The sequence below is a fragment of the Acanthopagrus latus genome, chromosome 8 (genome assembly GCF_904848185.1).
Source record: "Acanthopagrus latus isolate v.2019 chromosome 8, fAcaLat1.1, whole genome shotgun sequence".
Classification (NCBI taxonomy): Eukaryota; Metazoa; Chordata; class Actinopteri; order Spariformes; family Sparidae; genus Acanthopagrus; species Acanthopagrus latus.
This window is the reverse complement of record NC_051046.1, coordinates 13659801-13676091: the sequence shown is the minus strand read 5'-3', so window position 1 is coordinate 13676091 and position 16291 is coordinate 13659801. Positions and strand designations below refer to the sequence as shown.

At 44.4% G+C, this 16291-nt stretch overlaps 1 protein-coding gene across 3 annotated transcripts in view; it reads left to right on the top strand.

The window, feature by feature from the left end:
* The first annotated feature begins 15802 nt into the window (after positions 1–15802).
* The window catches only part of LOC119025046 (potassium voltage-gated channel subfamily D member 2-like), a 38008-nt gene continuing 37519 nt past the window's right edge, over positions 15803–16291 (top strand). Inside the window, exon 1 of one of the 3 annotated variants that reach the window (XM_037108343.1) lies at positions 15803–16270. The gene's annotated coding sequence lies outside the window, so the exon portion shown is untranslated. The remainder of the gene's footprint in view (positions 16271–16291) is intronic. The other 2 variants (XM_037108346.1, XM_037108345.1) reach the window with 2 other exon arrangements.

The following is a 16291-nucleotide window of genomic DNA, read 5'->3' as shown; positions in this document are numbered from 1 at the left end:
AGGTGTGAGCTAGAGAGAAAAAAGAAAGGGAGAGCGAGGGGGAACCATATGTGCCTGTGTGCGATGTGTATGCCCATGTGTGCGTGCGCTGTCTGTTTATGTGTTTATGGATTTGTAACTCCGACGGGGCGAGGGGGGTTACAATTTTGTCTGTTGTGATCCAGTCCCAGCTGTGTCTCATTAACTGCTGTCATTTTAATCCTCTTAGTCAAATCCCATAATTTTGTCCATCAACAAAAACATAAGCAACAGGGGCCGCGATTAAGCTACCCAGTTGCAGCCGTTCGGAGACGGAAGGAAGTCTAGATAGAGTCAACGCGAGTTCACTCACACCCACCCCGGTGTTACGTAAAACAATCAGGGGGCCTTTCCTTTAAATTTTCATCGACGGCTTGGTGCAAAGCTAAGTTAATCTGGTTTGGACTCTGCAGAGTTCTGGGAGCTGAAAGGATTTTGCCGTTCGTAGCTTCCCTCTGCACATCTGCCGATTCTCTGGGGAGGATGAGCAGTTCGGTTACGTACGGCTCTGGATTCCTGCAGTCAAAATTCTGGTTTACCCACGTGGATTTATTTGAAAATGTATGACTGATTCAGTCTCTGCTTCCCTGCGGCCCGACAGTCCTCTCCCCTCGGTGATGAAAGCTATTTTCTTCTCTTTCCCCACACTGACAGCTGGTGTGTGCTCTCCACCAGCAACACTTCAGCTCAGACCAGCTCTATGTATAGATCGCCGTCATTGAGAAAGCCTATTTCGGTTGGCTCTTGCCGCTATGAATATACGTGCAGCATTGTGCCTTTGCTTTATTTCCGATGCAATTACCTCTTTCTCTTCCAAATGAGTCCAATAATGCTGCAATGCGCAAGCTTCAGGGTACATAAAATCCAGCTTCTTTTTTCGTGATGAGAAACTCAACATGATTGTCCAAATGTCAAGCTGTCCCCCGAGAGGCATTGTAATGTACACAGAGCTTGTGGTTGGTTTTAATTGTGACATTTATGAGATGTGGGAGAGCAACATTTGTGCTCCCTCTCTCCTGTGCCAAAGCAACCCAGAGGATTCTTTTTCTTTTCTCCGTGAGAGTGAATCGTCCATTAATTGTGGGTACAACTGGTGAATCGATCTGTCAGGTAGTATTTTCCCGGGCTGCAAATTAGTTTCCCTGGAAGCTGTTAGACTAGCTATGAGAGGGTTGCAGTATGTCTCTAACCCTGTGCATGGCAATACCACACCGTGTTGCCATAGCTTCCCATGATGCCTATAAAGTTCAAATCAACACATTGCAATTACCATCTATTCCTCAGTGTACCCGTGCCCGTGGTGGCTGCCTCCACCAGGAGAGTTAGGACAAGCTTCAGCGCTTTATTCTCCCGTATGTCATCCTGGGCTGAAAAACAAGATTAAATTGGTTCTGCTCAACTATTTGCTGTCAGCTAAAAGTAGATGGTTCAGCCTCAGAAAAGAAAAAGAAAAAAAAAAAAGGTATCCCGCGAATCTGCGGGCAAACACTCACTCAAACAGACAATGGAGGAGCGCATGCACACGTGCAATGCGGATGCACACGCGCCACCTCGCACTCGTAAACAAATAAAGCAAAGGAATTCAAAGGGCTGATTCAGGAATGCACACACACACACACACACACACAAAACAGCTCTCACGGAGAGACGCCCGCATTCGCTTGAACGCAGATGTGAAAAACACACGTGCCGTTAAACACGCGCAGGCACACACACACACACACACACACACACACACAGTGAGGCATGGACCACACAGTCAGACATTAGTGGCGTGTCAGAAGTCTGTCATTTCTTGTTTGGAAGATGTGAAGTCGTAGGCCGGATTTGTGACCTTTGTAGTGACTGTGAGGCGTGTTTCCCCCTCTTTGGAGGAAGATGATTAATTTCTGTTATTTACATTACTGCCCTGAAGGCTCCTCAATAGGCCTCACACATTTCTCATTTCCACTGCACTGTTTTTCAAATGGAAATGAAATAGAAGGTACAGCCTCCTGGGTCCGCCTCGCCGAGACTCTTTTAAGCAGAGGAGGTGCAGGAGAGAAAAAAAAAAACAACAGTATTTGCTCATAATAAAACAGCCGTGTCAACATGGCGCTGCGGCAGCCACACGGTGCAAAGTCTTCTTGGCTCTAGTAAACAGCAAAACAATCTTGAGGGCTATGAGGTGCTACGCTCGCTCCATTCCCACTGCTCTTGCTTAATTAGAGCACTGATTGGATGGGCACAGTCCATAAACCAGCCATAACACTGGTTCAATTCAGCTGCGGATCTGCGCTGCTTTTTTAGCATTGGTTTATCGCCCGCAGGAACCATGACATCCCCAGATGTCTGTCTGTGTATCCCCACACCCATGCGGCGGGCACACACACACACATCTTAGGGAAAAACACCCCGTGAATTTATGTTTCACCCTGTTCTCACTTCCTCCTCTTCCCCTCTCCCAGCGGTTGGGAGAGCGAGGGCTTATTTCTTTCGCCTCCTGGGAGCGTGGCGGTGGAGTGGAGGAAAAAGTGAGAGGAAGAAACAGGGAGTTGAAGGGAAAGTGAGAAAGACTTGAAGGTGTCCTGAGAGCGCTTTCGCTTTATGGAAAACGCTGCGGCTAATCCTCTGAGTGTCACTGCACTCTCCGCATCCTAAATAAGTACCTTGTTTTTTGTGTTGTTTTTTTTTTTATGTGTGCGGCGAGTAAAGACACATCCTGGGATGTGACAATCTCTGTCCCGCCTCCTTCTCTTCTCTGTTGCTCACCGCAGCCTTTAAAAAGAAAAAAAGAAAAAAAGAACACTAACAGTCAACTGCACGAGCTCTGCTCCATCATGGCCATCATTAGCTTTCACCAACACAATTAGGTTTTTTTTTTTTTATTTTATGCCGTTAGAGCAACACAAGCACAAAGTCACTGTATTCATCATTAGGGCCTGCTGAGTTTCACTGAAATGGTCTGATTGGAAAACAGCAGCCACTGATGAGCCATAAATGACTTATGGACATTTATGCTAATCGAAGCCGCACACCACACATACCTCGCTCTATGGTACACAAACACTTTATTTTCCCAATGAGAAGGGCTGGCGTTTGTTCCCCGGGGTTGTATTACTACAGCTGGCCTACAGCTGTGATCATAACTTAACGTCTCCATAATAGGCCTGGCCCTCTAAGCAAGCTGACCTGTTGGGCCGGGGACTGCTTGACGGCGGTAATTACACATGTGAGCCATTTAAATGAGCATGATTAGCCAGTAACAAGCTGAAAGAGTGAAAGGAGGTGATTAGACAACTGCGTGCTGATTCATCAGCCAGTGGGGAAAAAAAAAGAAAAAGAAACCGAACCACTGCAGGTGAATATTTGTGTTGCTTTATGCAGTAATAGTTTCTCTAACGATGTTTACACTTTGCGGTGGTAAGCCCGACCATAACGAGAACCTTAAATTGTAATAAAATGTGGTTTTACTGCTCTAATTTACACAGAAGGCACACCAAGGCACAGTGGAATGGAATTGCTTTTAGGTGGCTGTGTCTGCTCAGGCAGATCAGAAAGTCGGAATCTATTTAATATCGGCAGTTCAGCCGGGGTCGCTCACCTTGTGTTTATTTCAGTCTCTTGTTTAATTTAACCGCATATTTGTGATGTCGGCATAGCCCCAAAGCTATGCTCAAAGCCCCGGCATCGCCCTCTGGCCTTCTCCTCCCTTTGCAGATTAAGACACCCCTGGCTTAGCATATCAAAAATACTGCACTTTATTGTGGCAGGTTTATTTATAGTGCTAAGGATTTATAATTATTTTAACATCAAAAGACATGCTGGATCCATTCTACAGCCCGCGTGTGCTACTCGCCATCATGATATCTGACAAGCAGCTCCAGGCACTTCACTGTGTAATGTGAGCGGGACTCCACTTCTGACAGTGTTTTTGTGGAATTTCAATAACTCTCCCTGTCCAAACTTTTTTTTTTCTCATTCAGATATTCATGAGTTTCTAACACACACCTTTGCAATCACTTTTATTTATTTATTTATTTATTTATTTTTTACTGCCTCTGCATCTGCTCCTCGCAGGCGCACAGATCTTTAATTATCCATGAAAACATACATTAAAAGTTTTCATGGATCACATTTGAGCAGCGTTCCTCTGATCATTTTAAAGGGAGCTGAGTGCATCACAGCAGCAGAACAAAAGAACAAAGAGGTAGAGGGGAAAAAAACAAAAAACATCTTGAGCGCTTCGGGTGACTGATCTGCACTTGACACGGAGAAAAAAAAAATACATGGAGTGTGACTCCACTGTTTTTTGTTGTTGTTGTGGGCGACCGAAAGCGATCAAACGATGCATTAAGTAGAACATGACACCAAATTAGACGCAGTGATTAGTGGCCTTAGTATAGGTCAGTAATAAAGCAGGACACATCTCCAGTGAATGCTCCCGAATGCACATACCCAAACACGCAGTCGATAATGATCCTTCACTCAACTTGAAAAACTTATACAGCGGCGGGGCCACTTGCAGCAGCCATTGCCATTAATAACATATTAACGATGTATGTCTGCTTTGAAATTATAATATTTTTGCAGCGGCTCATTTTGAAATCCATCACGGGTGTGGGGGGCTCATTACTAGTATGTAGCCGAGGAATTATCGGAACAAGGGCCTTCGCTGCCTGTCTGTCATTACAACACTGTCAGATGTGCTTTGGCTAGGGGGGCTGTTAAAGGGAGCACGGGGACTTATCTGCTCAGCTGTAAAATGATTTTCTGTCTCTTCGAGAGATACCGCCAGTGTGTGTGGGGGGGTATCAGTGATCTGAGAGTAATTAAGATATGGGCTCACATCACACAAGGGCTTTGCACGTGGGAGACGAGCAGATAAAATTGAACGTGAAATAGTTGAGTTTAAAAGAGGGACTTTGATTAATTACAAAACTCTCAAAGGAGGACCCACCCCCTCTTAAATTGAACTGCCATCTAGCAGCGGCTGCTCCGGAGCTGATGACCTCGACACCTCCCCTTTATCTTTAATAGGCAGGTTATCTCGTTATTCATTGCAGCTCACCCATTCATTTGCAATATTGCTCTTTCTGCAAGACTGAAATACATCATTATCTTTGTATCACGCTGTTCCATGTAAAGATTTTCTTTAAAGGGTGAGACATTCGTTGGCCGGGTGCAATTTCAATTGAGTTTATGACATATGGCCTATCTACCACACTGATCTTTTCACTTTTCAATGTGTTCACCAGCATCGCCTATGATGCTGTTGACAAGGTCTCTCATTAATATAGCACTCTAGAAATGGCCACTGAGGTCTTTCTAAAACCATCTAAATTCAATTTCTCAAGTGTACTTAAAGCGACAATTTGCTAGATATGGCCAGAATTTGAGACACTCACAAACAGATGTCTACTGATGTCTACTGACTAGATAGCTCTGCTTCGGTCTGCTATGCAATGGCATCTGAAGCGAGCTTAATGTTAATAATATTATGAGGGAGCTTGGTTGTCACAGTAAAAAGTTTGGAAATGTGCAGACTGGAGACAGAGACAATGCTAACAGTGTCCAAGAGTTTGGAGACTGTGTTGGAGACAAACACGGCTTTCGCTGTTCGCTGTTAGTCATTAGCTACATGGTAGTAAATGTAATCACACATATGAACAAACTAACATATTCAGACAAACTAACCATTCTGAAACGTCCTGCTGCAGCTGCAGAGTCTGTATTTCTTCAGGAGCCTCTCTTCGCTCCATTCATGTAGGAGGAAGGGCCTGTACCAGTAACATCACATGGTAATAGATGATCCCGTCAGCATTATGTTTTTCTGCAGACCCTATTTTTCTATTTTTCACTTGGAATTTTCGTGTCCAATGTGTTGGATTTACACGCTTTTGTCAACTTTTTGTATAAGACTGATTAAATATGAAGTTACAGCCCGCAGCTGGTTATCTTAACTTAGTCTGGAACTCGGCGGAAATAGCTTACATGGCCCTGGACATATTTGTTTCATCTGTAGAAAAACTGAATTGTTAAAGCGATATTTATACTTTTTTACTTGCCGAAGTATTTCTTGGCTGTGATGAGTTGCTAAGCCGGCAGTGGAGACTACAGGAGGTCATTGCTCCCAGCTAAGATGCAGCGTGATACATAACCTTGGTTTTGCTCTTCAGTTTTTATACAAATTAACAAAGAGACACAGTGTTTTTAATTGGGGAGCTTTAGATATGCTGGGAGGTGGATTTTGTTATTAGAACAGTATCGATCTCCTCATCCAGCTCTCTGCCAGAAAAAGGGAACAAATGCTCTCCCCAACAATGTCGAACTCTTTCTTCAACTGTCTCTGGAGGAGGCATCACACCTCCTCCCCCCTCAGCACAGTGTTTATGTGACGCCATGTGCACTCATTTGGTCAAATGCAGGATTGCTCGGGCTCAATTCCCCACAGAAAATAATTGTTCATTTATAGTCTGGCGCGTTACACAACCAAAGCAGTGGGAAGTGAAAGTGGAAATAATGAAATATGCTAAGGGAAGCGGCTCACGCTGGGCTTTCTTTATGGATTGATCACCGTTCCCCCGTTTGTCGCCTCTCTGTCCATATAATTGTAATTGTAAATCCTGTGCCTCTGCGGTGTGTGTGCTTTCTAGTAAAGCGGAAATTATTTTTACAAAACCAGCTCGAAGAAGCTTTAGATTAGAGTGCTGATACTTATCGCAGTTTACTGATATGATGTATTTAGAGAGAGACCACCATCAGTTGCTCTTCCTCCAGGCTGCGATGCTAAAGATTGATAAAAAAAAACTTTGAAAGGGAGTAAATTGATTTGCCTCCTCGTGGCGGGGTTAATAGGCCAGACTTATATACACCTGACAAAGTGCTCAGTTTGCCTTTCAACCCATGTCTCTCTTGGCCTCTGAAATACATCACAAGACATCTGGTTCAATGACAAATCTCAGTTCAGTGGCTGTTCCACTGAATACCGTTCACAGATGACTGACGATTCCTTCATATAGGACTAAGGAACGGATACAAGCAAAAAAAAAAGAAAAAAAAAGAGGAGGTGACACGAGATGAAGAGAAACAAATTTCGTGGTCCAGATAAAGGAGAGGTGGAAGAGCTGTGTGCCGTGCCTCCATGACGATATTTCACCCTGAACAAACAAGCTGAGCCTCACAGAGAGAGGAGAGCATCGATCTACCTGGCTCCAATCATAATACATCCACTTTTCCCCAAGTTTACTTTCTGGCATTCTATCAGGACTTTATAAATTATTTTGGGTGACAAATCGATCTGCTGCTTTGCCCCTCTCTCTGCTGAGTGAAGGGAAACTCATGAGCAGTACGTGTGCGTGCTTGTGCTTATGTAAATGTGCCCCTGCATGTGTGTGTGTGTGTGTTTGTGTGTGTGTGTGTGCGTGTGGATGCGCTCGCACGGGTGTTTGTGTGTCGTCTGCTTTGGAGGCATCATCTGCCATCTGGCCTCAAAGTACAGGGGCCACATGGTGGGAAAGCAAATGTCACTGGTCAGGCCAGCCAATGCCAAGTCCCGACAAATGACGTCAGGAGAGGCCCACACTGTCACTGCCCAAACAAACAACCCTGCCGGCCAGTCCGATCCCCTCCTGACCCCTCTGCCCCACTGTCATTTGCTTGTAATGATGGCGATGGCGATCTAGGAATTAAGGCTTATCCTGGCGTAGCGCTGAGCGACAGTCTTCCCGGAAAAAAAAAAACGCTGAATCCTTAAAAACAAGTATAATATATCTTTAGGGCTTACAGAGAAGTTTTGTGGGGAAAACACTGACGGCCTTGGATTACGGGTATTTATGGACTGTCATTGCAGCCTGATCGTCTAAAGGACGACGGGAAGCAGATCCAACAGAATAGATTGAGCGTCTGCGTCCGTGCCAGCTGTATTCAAGCCAGTGACATTTAAGTATCAATCAGGCGAGATCGTGGTGAAATTCTGAAAAGGATCCAATAGAATTTAACCACACATCTGACAGACAAATGTGACTGTAATGCAGATGTAGATTAGATTTTTTTCTTCTTTTGGTTGCAAATCTCAAGTGCTTTGACATAATTGTTATTTAAATCTAGTTGCTCTAGTGTTCGGCCACATGGCCTTCAAATAAATAAGGCAATGTTTTAAGACAGTTATGATATGCTATATATCCTTACATTTTTTTTTTTTTTTTTGATCTTCTCAAAGTGTCAGTTGGCCAGTGTTATCGGCAGATATGACCAATCACAGTTATTTTTGCGTCAGTTTACGTGCTGTCCGATGTGTGTTGATATGACGCCTTTCTTTTCGGAGATGCCCCCCACCTATTACTAAATCCGGTCTAAAATTCATATCAGTTCTCACAGATTTCTCCTCCTTGTATCAAGCTCTGTCTCCGTTTTACTTTTGTGTTTGGTCACCACATTTGAGGGATTACTGTAAAAACATTTACCTATATCTGCCGATTTATATTTACATCTGAAGTTTTACTCCCTTATTGGTTGGACTATAAAATTGACATTGCAACAATATTTTAGGGATGGCTTTCGGTCCATTCACATAAAATTAACGGAATAGGATTTTTGTTTAATCATCATCAGTAATGTGGATATAATGACCAAGTGGCTGATGCCAAGTCTTAGAACAAGTGGGGCAGTCTGGTAAGCTGTAATGCAGCCTTTAAAACCAGGAAGATACAACGCTTATACCATGTCACGATATATGTAACAATATCCAAAATATAATCTAAGTCTAATATCATGATTACAATATTATATCGATATACTGCCCAGACCTAACGTGCACAAACTGTGGGCACTGAGCTCTGAATGTGCTGAATATTGTCTGGTTTGCTGTGCTGAGCTCCACAGCTTATTTCTCACTTTTTCTTAGCCTTCGCTTTAGTTCACAGAAGCAGCAGGGACATAAAGATTTCAACACTTGCCACAGCTTCATTTCAATTTGGGCGCTGCGGCTGCACAGACAGTGTAAACTTGTTAAAAAGCCTCTTGTTTAGATGTTCACATAGCATCTGCTCAGCACCTCTGCAATGGGGGGATTGTGCTCAACAGATGAGCCGGGTAAACACTGCAACGTCCTTGGATAAGAATTACTATTTTACTGTCGGTTTGCCAGTTGGGTGCCGTGCTGTCTTTGGTTTTTAATTACACACATGAGATAAACACACATCTGTATTTTTTCTGCACGGCTACAAGGCCAAGAGACATCAAGGTTGAACTGTCAAGGCAGGTGAGGTGAGAGCGCCATGCGGCGCAGCTTCACGGCCGCGCTTTACATTTTCCGGCCGGTGTGTGTGCAGCGGTGGTTAGGGGACTGCCGGCTGATATTGCAGTGATGTACTCGAGGAGTTCTCGAAAGCCCCAGACACACTGCTGCAGTGTGAGTGCTTTAGCTATAGGCACAAGCACTCACGGTGACAGACACCTCCCTTTCTCTTCTAATCCCTTCTACACCTCTTCACCAGATGACAAGAGCTACTTTCCCTATAGACACAGTGAGAAGGAGCTAGGTGAAAAACAATTAAAAAAGTGCCAGTGGGTGGAACACTTATCCCCCATCTCACTGTTTCCCATTCAGAATGCAGAAATGATAGAATGATTTAATGAGAGAGGCCATATTTAAACTGCAGATTTGAGATTTTGCCAGACTGCGATGGGGCTGGATACGTAGGCTAGAACACATTTGAGTTGTCTCGAGTGGCAGCAGAGAGCGAAGTTACAAAACTTACTATGCCTTAAAGGGCAACTCCACCAAATTTACACATTGACATGTGTTTACAGGTGTTGAGGAGTACTGCTACATATGAGAAAAGGGCAGTATAAAGCCTTTTGTGGTGCCAGAGGAAGCCGCGTGTAGTCGGATGAATTGCCTCTAATGATGTCGCTCAGTGTCTCGTTGCATTGTGGGTAATGTAGGCACCAGGTGTTGAAAAGCACTCCACTGGTAACATGGCACTGTTGGACTCAGAATGGACAACAAATGATCAAAATCTATACAGCATCATCAGAGAGACTGCCATTTTTATTCAATGCAGTCTTTTTCCTTATCAAAATCTGCCGTCTACATTACCCACAATGCAACTCAGCCACTGAGTGTCGTCACTAGATGCAAATCAGTTAAACACACGTAACATACAATTATATCACATCATTTTTAAATTACTTCAAAATCATAATGTTATTCAGGAAAAGATTACCTTTTACTCTGCACTGTGCTACAAGCACACTTTTTAAATATCTGTTTATATAGAAATGTTATCAATTTGACCTTTAATGTGGAAATGAGGTGGAATTACCCTTTAAATGATAAGGAAGCCTATCTAGCATTAGTCGTATCCAGTCATATGAACCACACGTCCCCATATGGCCTGTTTGTGGCTTTCTGACAACCAGCAGTTGTTAAATTACAGATTATCCCAGCAATCCTGACGGGGAGAAAACTAGTCATACGTTCCTCCGGAATAAACATCAGCCTGCGCACACACAAATGGACACACTTATATAAATAGATTCACACATGAGTGCCGTGCCTGTGCGCACACATGCACACAGACACAGAGACACAAACACACCAGCTGCCATAAAGAAACAAGAAGACCTTCTCTATTTTACACATCCGCAGGGGGTCAATAACTCATTAGAGCTGGGGAGAGGAAGAGGCAGCTGAGGGAGATGACGTGGTTGCAGAGGGGCTGTGTGTGGCTGTTCACCTGAGGATATCAGCATGTCGTTGCGCCCAGAGGTCATGAGGACGATTCATGACTTCATTAGCGGCATGTCATAAAACATGCCAGGGTGTTTCCAGGCCTGAAATAGGGTACCGCGTGTAATTTGCCTGTTTTATTCGTCTCTAACCTTTTTCTCCTTTTCGGGGATCTTTTTTTTTTTTTTTTTTACTGCTCACCCTATTGGCTTTTTATTTATGACCCTTTTATCGCTTGTCATGAACTTTGCATCTCGTCGAAATGGTCCATAAAAGCGCGGTTTATTATGAGGTTAAGCCAGACCTCCGTCCCACTACCAAGCCAGTGCATCAGAGCACTGCGCCTATACGGTTGTCTTTAAAGGCCTTGTAGGCATCGAAGCAAATATTTGCCCTGTAGATGATTCACTCTGCTCATGTGTTATTTCTGGCTTAAACTTACAAGCTCGCTTCAATAGTTTCTAATATTTTCGAGCCTCTCTCTTGATGACCCGAATCAAATAGCGGCTGCCCCTTCACTTCTTCCTTAACAAGCCCTGGCACATCTCCAGTGAAGGGGACTCATCTGTTTAATCATCTCAATCACTGAGCTGGACCTGACTAAATATAGAATACAGAAAAACAGGCCGCAGTGTGGGCAGCGCTAGTGTACTACAATGGACAGACTGTTGCTGTCAGTGGATCAAATGCAAAATAAATAAATAAATAAAAAAGATGGCTGTGTGTGTGTTTGTGTGTGTGTGAGCCCACATGAGTGTTTAAAGGTCAGTCAGTGTGTGTGTTTGTTTTGGGCACAAGCCTTTGCGTTTCAACACTGAACACACTTAAGAACCTGTTTACAAAATGTATCCAGTTACACAACCTAATCCGGAAAGCTTCGGTGGTACAAGTTCAGAACGCCAGCAGGCTCTATCTGGCTTGACTAGACAAGAGTCTGATTATGCATCATCATTACTGGAAGCCACCGCTAACCCCGACGTCTGCAAAGTTTTTTTTTTTTAATCAAATTTATGCGTGTCTTATAAATCCAGATCAGCGGCTCCCATCTTTGAACTGATGTCCGTGCAGCAGTGCCACAAAAATAGCACAAAAAAACGTCAAATGAGTCGTTCAACCTTGTTGAGGACGCATGCTAATTACCTGATCCAAAGTGTAAATCCATAAACACACAGACGGTGTAATTAAATCATCTGCACGGCTCTGTGTCAACACCAATCATTTGAAGTGACCTTGGAACTTCTTGAAATGGAGCGTGCTTGTAAAGTGTGTCAGCACCTTGGAGGCTGTCATTCTGACCATCCCAGCCCACCGCAGACCAGCTCTATACAAAAAAAATCCTATACAGCAATTTTCTAAAGATCCCCTCCACACTTGCATTAAAGCAGGGAGCTTCAACATTTTCCAGGGCCAAGGACCCCTTAACTGATGCAGAGACGGGTCGAGGCCCTACAACATAATGTATACTGTACAAAATCCCGGTGCATATTGAACTCCCTACAATAACATGTGCTGAAGCCTGTAGTGCCGCGTATAAACAACTCAGCAGCCACTGTACCATGGCTGACTTTAAGCACGTTAGCCTCACCAACTGCAATTTTCTCTGGTGGTTTGTGAGGTGGAGGGCATGTCAAAGTCACCGTGGCTCACAAGAATCTCTGCACACGTGGGACGAATATACAGAGGACCGACCAGTATGTTTCAATAATACATCAGCTGGCTAGTTCACTGTAATGCACAGGGATTTATCATATAGTTAGGCTAGCTTGTGTAACAGACTTTGTGTAGCGTGTGAGTCAGGGTGCCGTTATCACCATATTTTGATATTGATGTATTTGTTGGATTTGAAAGCTCAAGGGCGGTTGCTGTTGGGGGTTTTGAAACATTGCCAGTTAACTAGAGACGTGTGTGAGGTTGTCCGGTGCAGCATTGTGTACATATAACGTGTATTTCTGACCGTATGCCCCTTTGGTATGAGCAGATATACAATGTGGTTTACAAACTGTCAACGAGAAGAGTCTCGACTGGGTTGCTGTATTTTTTTCAGTGCGGAAACGTTCAAATAACATAACGCTCTTTCTAAGTTAGCTAGCTAGCCACTGTGCTAAAATGACTTGCTGTTCTCTTGTAGTGTCCTGTGTGTAGCCGCCAACTGCTGGATTGACCAGCAAGTATTCTGTTCTTGTTCCGATGATAAAGAGATAAACAAGCCTTCCGCTCGTTGTTCTTAACACAAGGCAGAGTCAAAGGGTTGCCTGAACCAGCCACAGTAAAGTGTTGCTGAATGCGGTTACACATTGTTTCATTTCACAAATGTAACATCATAACAGCATAAAGTCCATTCTCACTGTCTGAGCACTGGAGGCTCCAAGTTTCAGCATCACACTTGCATACGGTGAATACTGGAACCACAACTGGCTTCTAGTGATGTGTCCGTCGCAAATGAATCAATTTGAAGGAACGACTCAATAACACGAACGAACTGAACTGATTCCCTGTTTCAATCCTCTCTCGTTCGTTTGTTCGTTCTCACAGACCAGTCGCTGTGTTGTTCACTGTTTAGTTATCAGAATGGTGAGGAGGACTGAGAGCCAGCTAATCATATGTTGAAACTAGGACACTGTCGTCGAATTTTAGCCAATGAGAAACAGGAAAGCATAGCAACCTTTTCAATGAAAAAAAAAACAAAAAACATTTCATTTTGTTCATAGCTCATCGTTCTCGTTCGTTCACTGATTCCTCTCCTTGCGTTCTCGTTCAGTCAGTCACTCGTTCTTGGCTAGCAGGCTTTAGCTGTTAACTGTTGTGTTGTCTAAAAGTACACGTAATCATGAAGTTGCAGCTATGTATTTGCCTTGAACTACAGTGTTCTGTTGACCGTTAGCATGATTGTTTGAGAACGTGGAGCTGAGAACTGTGCATCACATGATTAGCGAACGAACAAATGACATGAACGATTCTTCGTGCTGAACTGACCGCCGGGAACTGAATCTCGACATCGAACGATGAAATCCACCTCTATTGGCTTCCAAATATTTGTGATGTCACGGACGATGCTCGTAGGCCCTCCTCTTCAAATCTGATTCGTCAACAAGCACAAGGGTAAAATGTACACTTTCAGAATGAATGCAAAAACAGCCTTCTAGTGTCAAACTCTGCTCATACATCATCCTACACAGTGACTCTCAAACATTCAAGAACAAGAGGAAAAATACATTTTGGGGGGGCTGGCTTGAGATATTACACAGGATAGTCCTGTGGTTTCGCTTCTGGTAAAGCCTCGTAATGAATTAAGAGAATTTACAGACCAGAGCCAAATGGACATGTGAGGCGCGGGAGATAAAAAACGGCCCACCTTTTAAATTAAAGCACAGTGGCTATCTGTGCTCAGACAAGCTTGCAGCTACTCTGGCATCCAGCTCAGCTCAGCTGGGACGCCTGTGTTAGGTGCCATTTGGCAACCGCTGGAATATTTAAATGCCCTGATGAATACATAGCCCCTGGGCCTGACTGCTCAAACCGAACACTGAGTGCGCTCTGACATGCTCAGCATACACTAATGGGACTTCTGACAGTCCTGCGCATTCATCCTACAAAAAACTCAGCATTGTGCCAGAGGGGACCAGAGGCTGAGTGGGGAATATAGAGCACTGGCGGAAGATCTGGATAAACAAAAGGCCACAAGTCGGGACTGTGGAGCATCAAATGTGTCCATCAGCAGCCTGACAGACTGTCCTTCAGCGAGACGACCGAGACACTTCCCCTCTCACTTGTTGCAAAATTACAGCGCAGCGCTTTGGTTCGGAGCAACAGCTGCTAAAGAGAATAAATCCACACCTCATTTCGGCTGGGGCTGGGAGTCTGGGTTAATGGTCAGAGAGACCGTCCATTTTCTAGAAGCTCAGCAGCTGTGTGTACTTAAGCATGACTGTGAACCCCTGTGTGCTTAGCTGGAGCTGGAGGAGATCTTCAGCTGATTGACTACAGTAAGACAAGCCGGGGAAACGGCCGCACCGAGGAGGCGTGGGGAGGGGGAGGCGTCTGCAGGGACGCTGAAAGCTGTGGCGCTGTCCGCGGTGCTGAAAAACAAAAACAGATCAAAAAATAAATAAATAAATAAATAAATAAATAAATAAATAAATAAATAAATCCGCACAGGGCTGAGAGGGGAAACGTGCTCCTCGTGTCCTCACATGGTTCCACGCTGCAGCACGGGGCTCCACAGTGGCACAGCTGCCCCCGGACTCCCGTCGGAGCCGCCGGGGTTGTGTTATGGAGCACGAGAGAGACATTTCATTGATTATGCTTATTTTTGGAAAATGTCAGTGGGGCAGTGTAGCCCCGATGATGTTGACCTTTTAAGCTGTGTAACTCCGCTGAACGGCATCGCAGCACGATGCAATCCAAGAAACAATATTGATCACAATTTGTTGCAGATCTGGAAACCGTTTTTTATTATTATTATTATTTATTTATTTTTATTTCTCTTTAAACTCAATAAGTCTAAATATTGCAATCGATACATTTCACCGAGAGCAATGCGCATGGCGTCCTGTGAGAGTTCCAATCCGTATTAAAGAAAACAAAAGACATCGCACTCAGTCCACAGTGATCATCTTTGTTCTGTTTATTATAAAGGTTTCTTCTGACACATTAAAAGGTGGAACACTTCAAAAGAACTGTGCATGAATGTGCTTAGAGAAAACTGATCACGACCTCCACAGAATCATAATAAAAAATAAATCTCTGCTCATTTAAGATTGTTCACCATATTCACAGTATCATAAACGACATGATGCACTCGGGGTAAGTTGAATGCAGCCACACACACGCACACACACACACACACATTACGCGGTAACTTGAGCTTTTTGGAGATGCCGCCTACTTAGACGACCATTACGCATTGATTAGTCCCCCCGGAGCGAGGCAGCAGAGGAATTTCTGGGTGCAGATAGGACCACTCCTCTCTCTTCCTCTCTCCCTTTCTCTCTCTCTCTCTCTCTCTGCGTGTGATTCTCTCTCTCCTCTCTCTCCACAGTCGGGGCTCGGCGGCGGCGAGGAGGAGGGGGGGAGGGTGGTCTTGCAGTCGACGAGAGGAGAGGAGAGGAGAGGAACAGGAGTTTTATTGAGGAGTAGCTGCAACGGGAGAGGGGAAAAAAACGCATGCGAGTGAAGCAAAAGCTCTGAAGCCGCCTCACCGACGGTGAGAGGAAGAGAGAGAGAGAGAGAGAGAGAGAGAGAGAGAAAGGGGGGAGGAACGACCGCTCCGTGCTGAGAAAACTGCCGCTTGAATTTGTTTAACTTGTTGATGCGACGATTTTCTACTGGGTTTTTTTTTGTTTTTGTTTTTTTTTTGTTGTTTTTTTTTTCCACCCCATCTCTGTCGCCTGGGCTGCGGTGACAGATAGATGGGAGGCGGAATCGCAAGTGTGCTCATCCGAGGATAGGTTTCCTTCCGTTTTTCCCCCCCCATTTATTATTTTTTTTATTTATTAAACTCGCCGTGGATGCAGTTTAAAGAGCAGCTCCTTACCTAAGGTGGGTGGTTTTTCTTTCCCG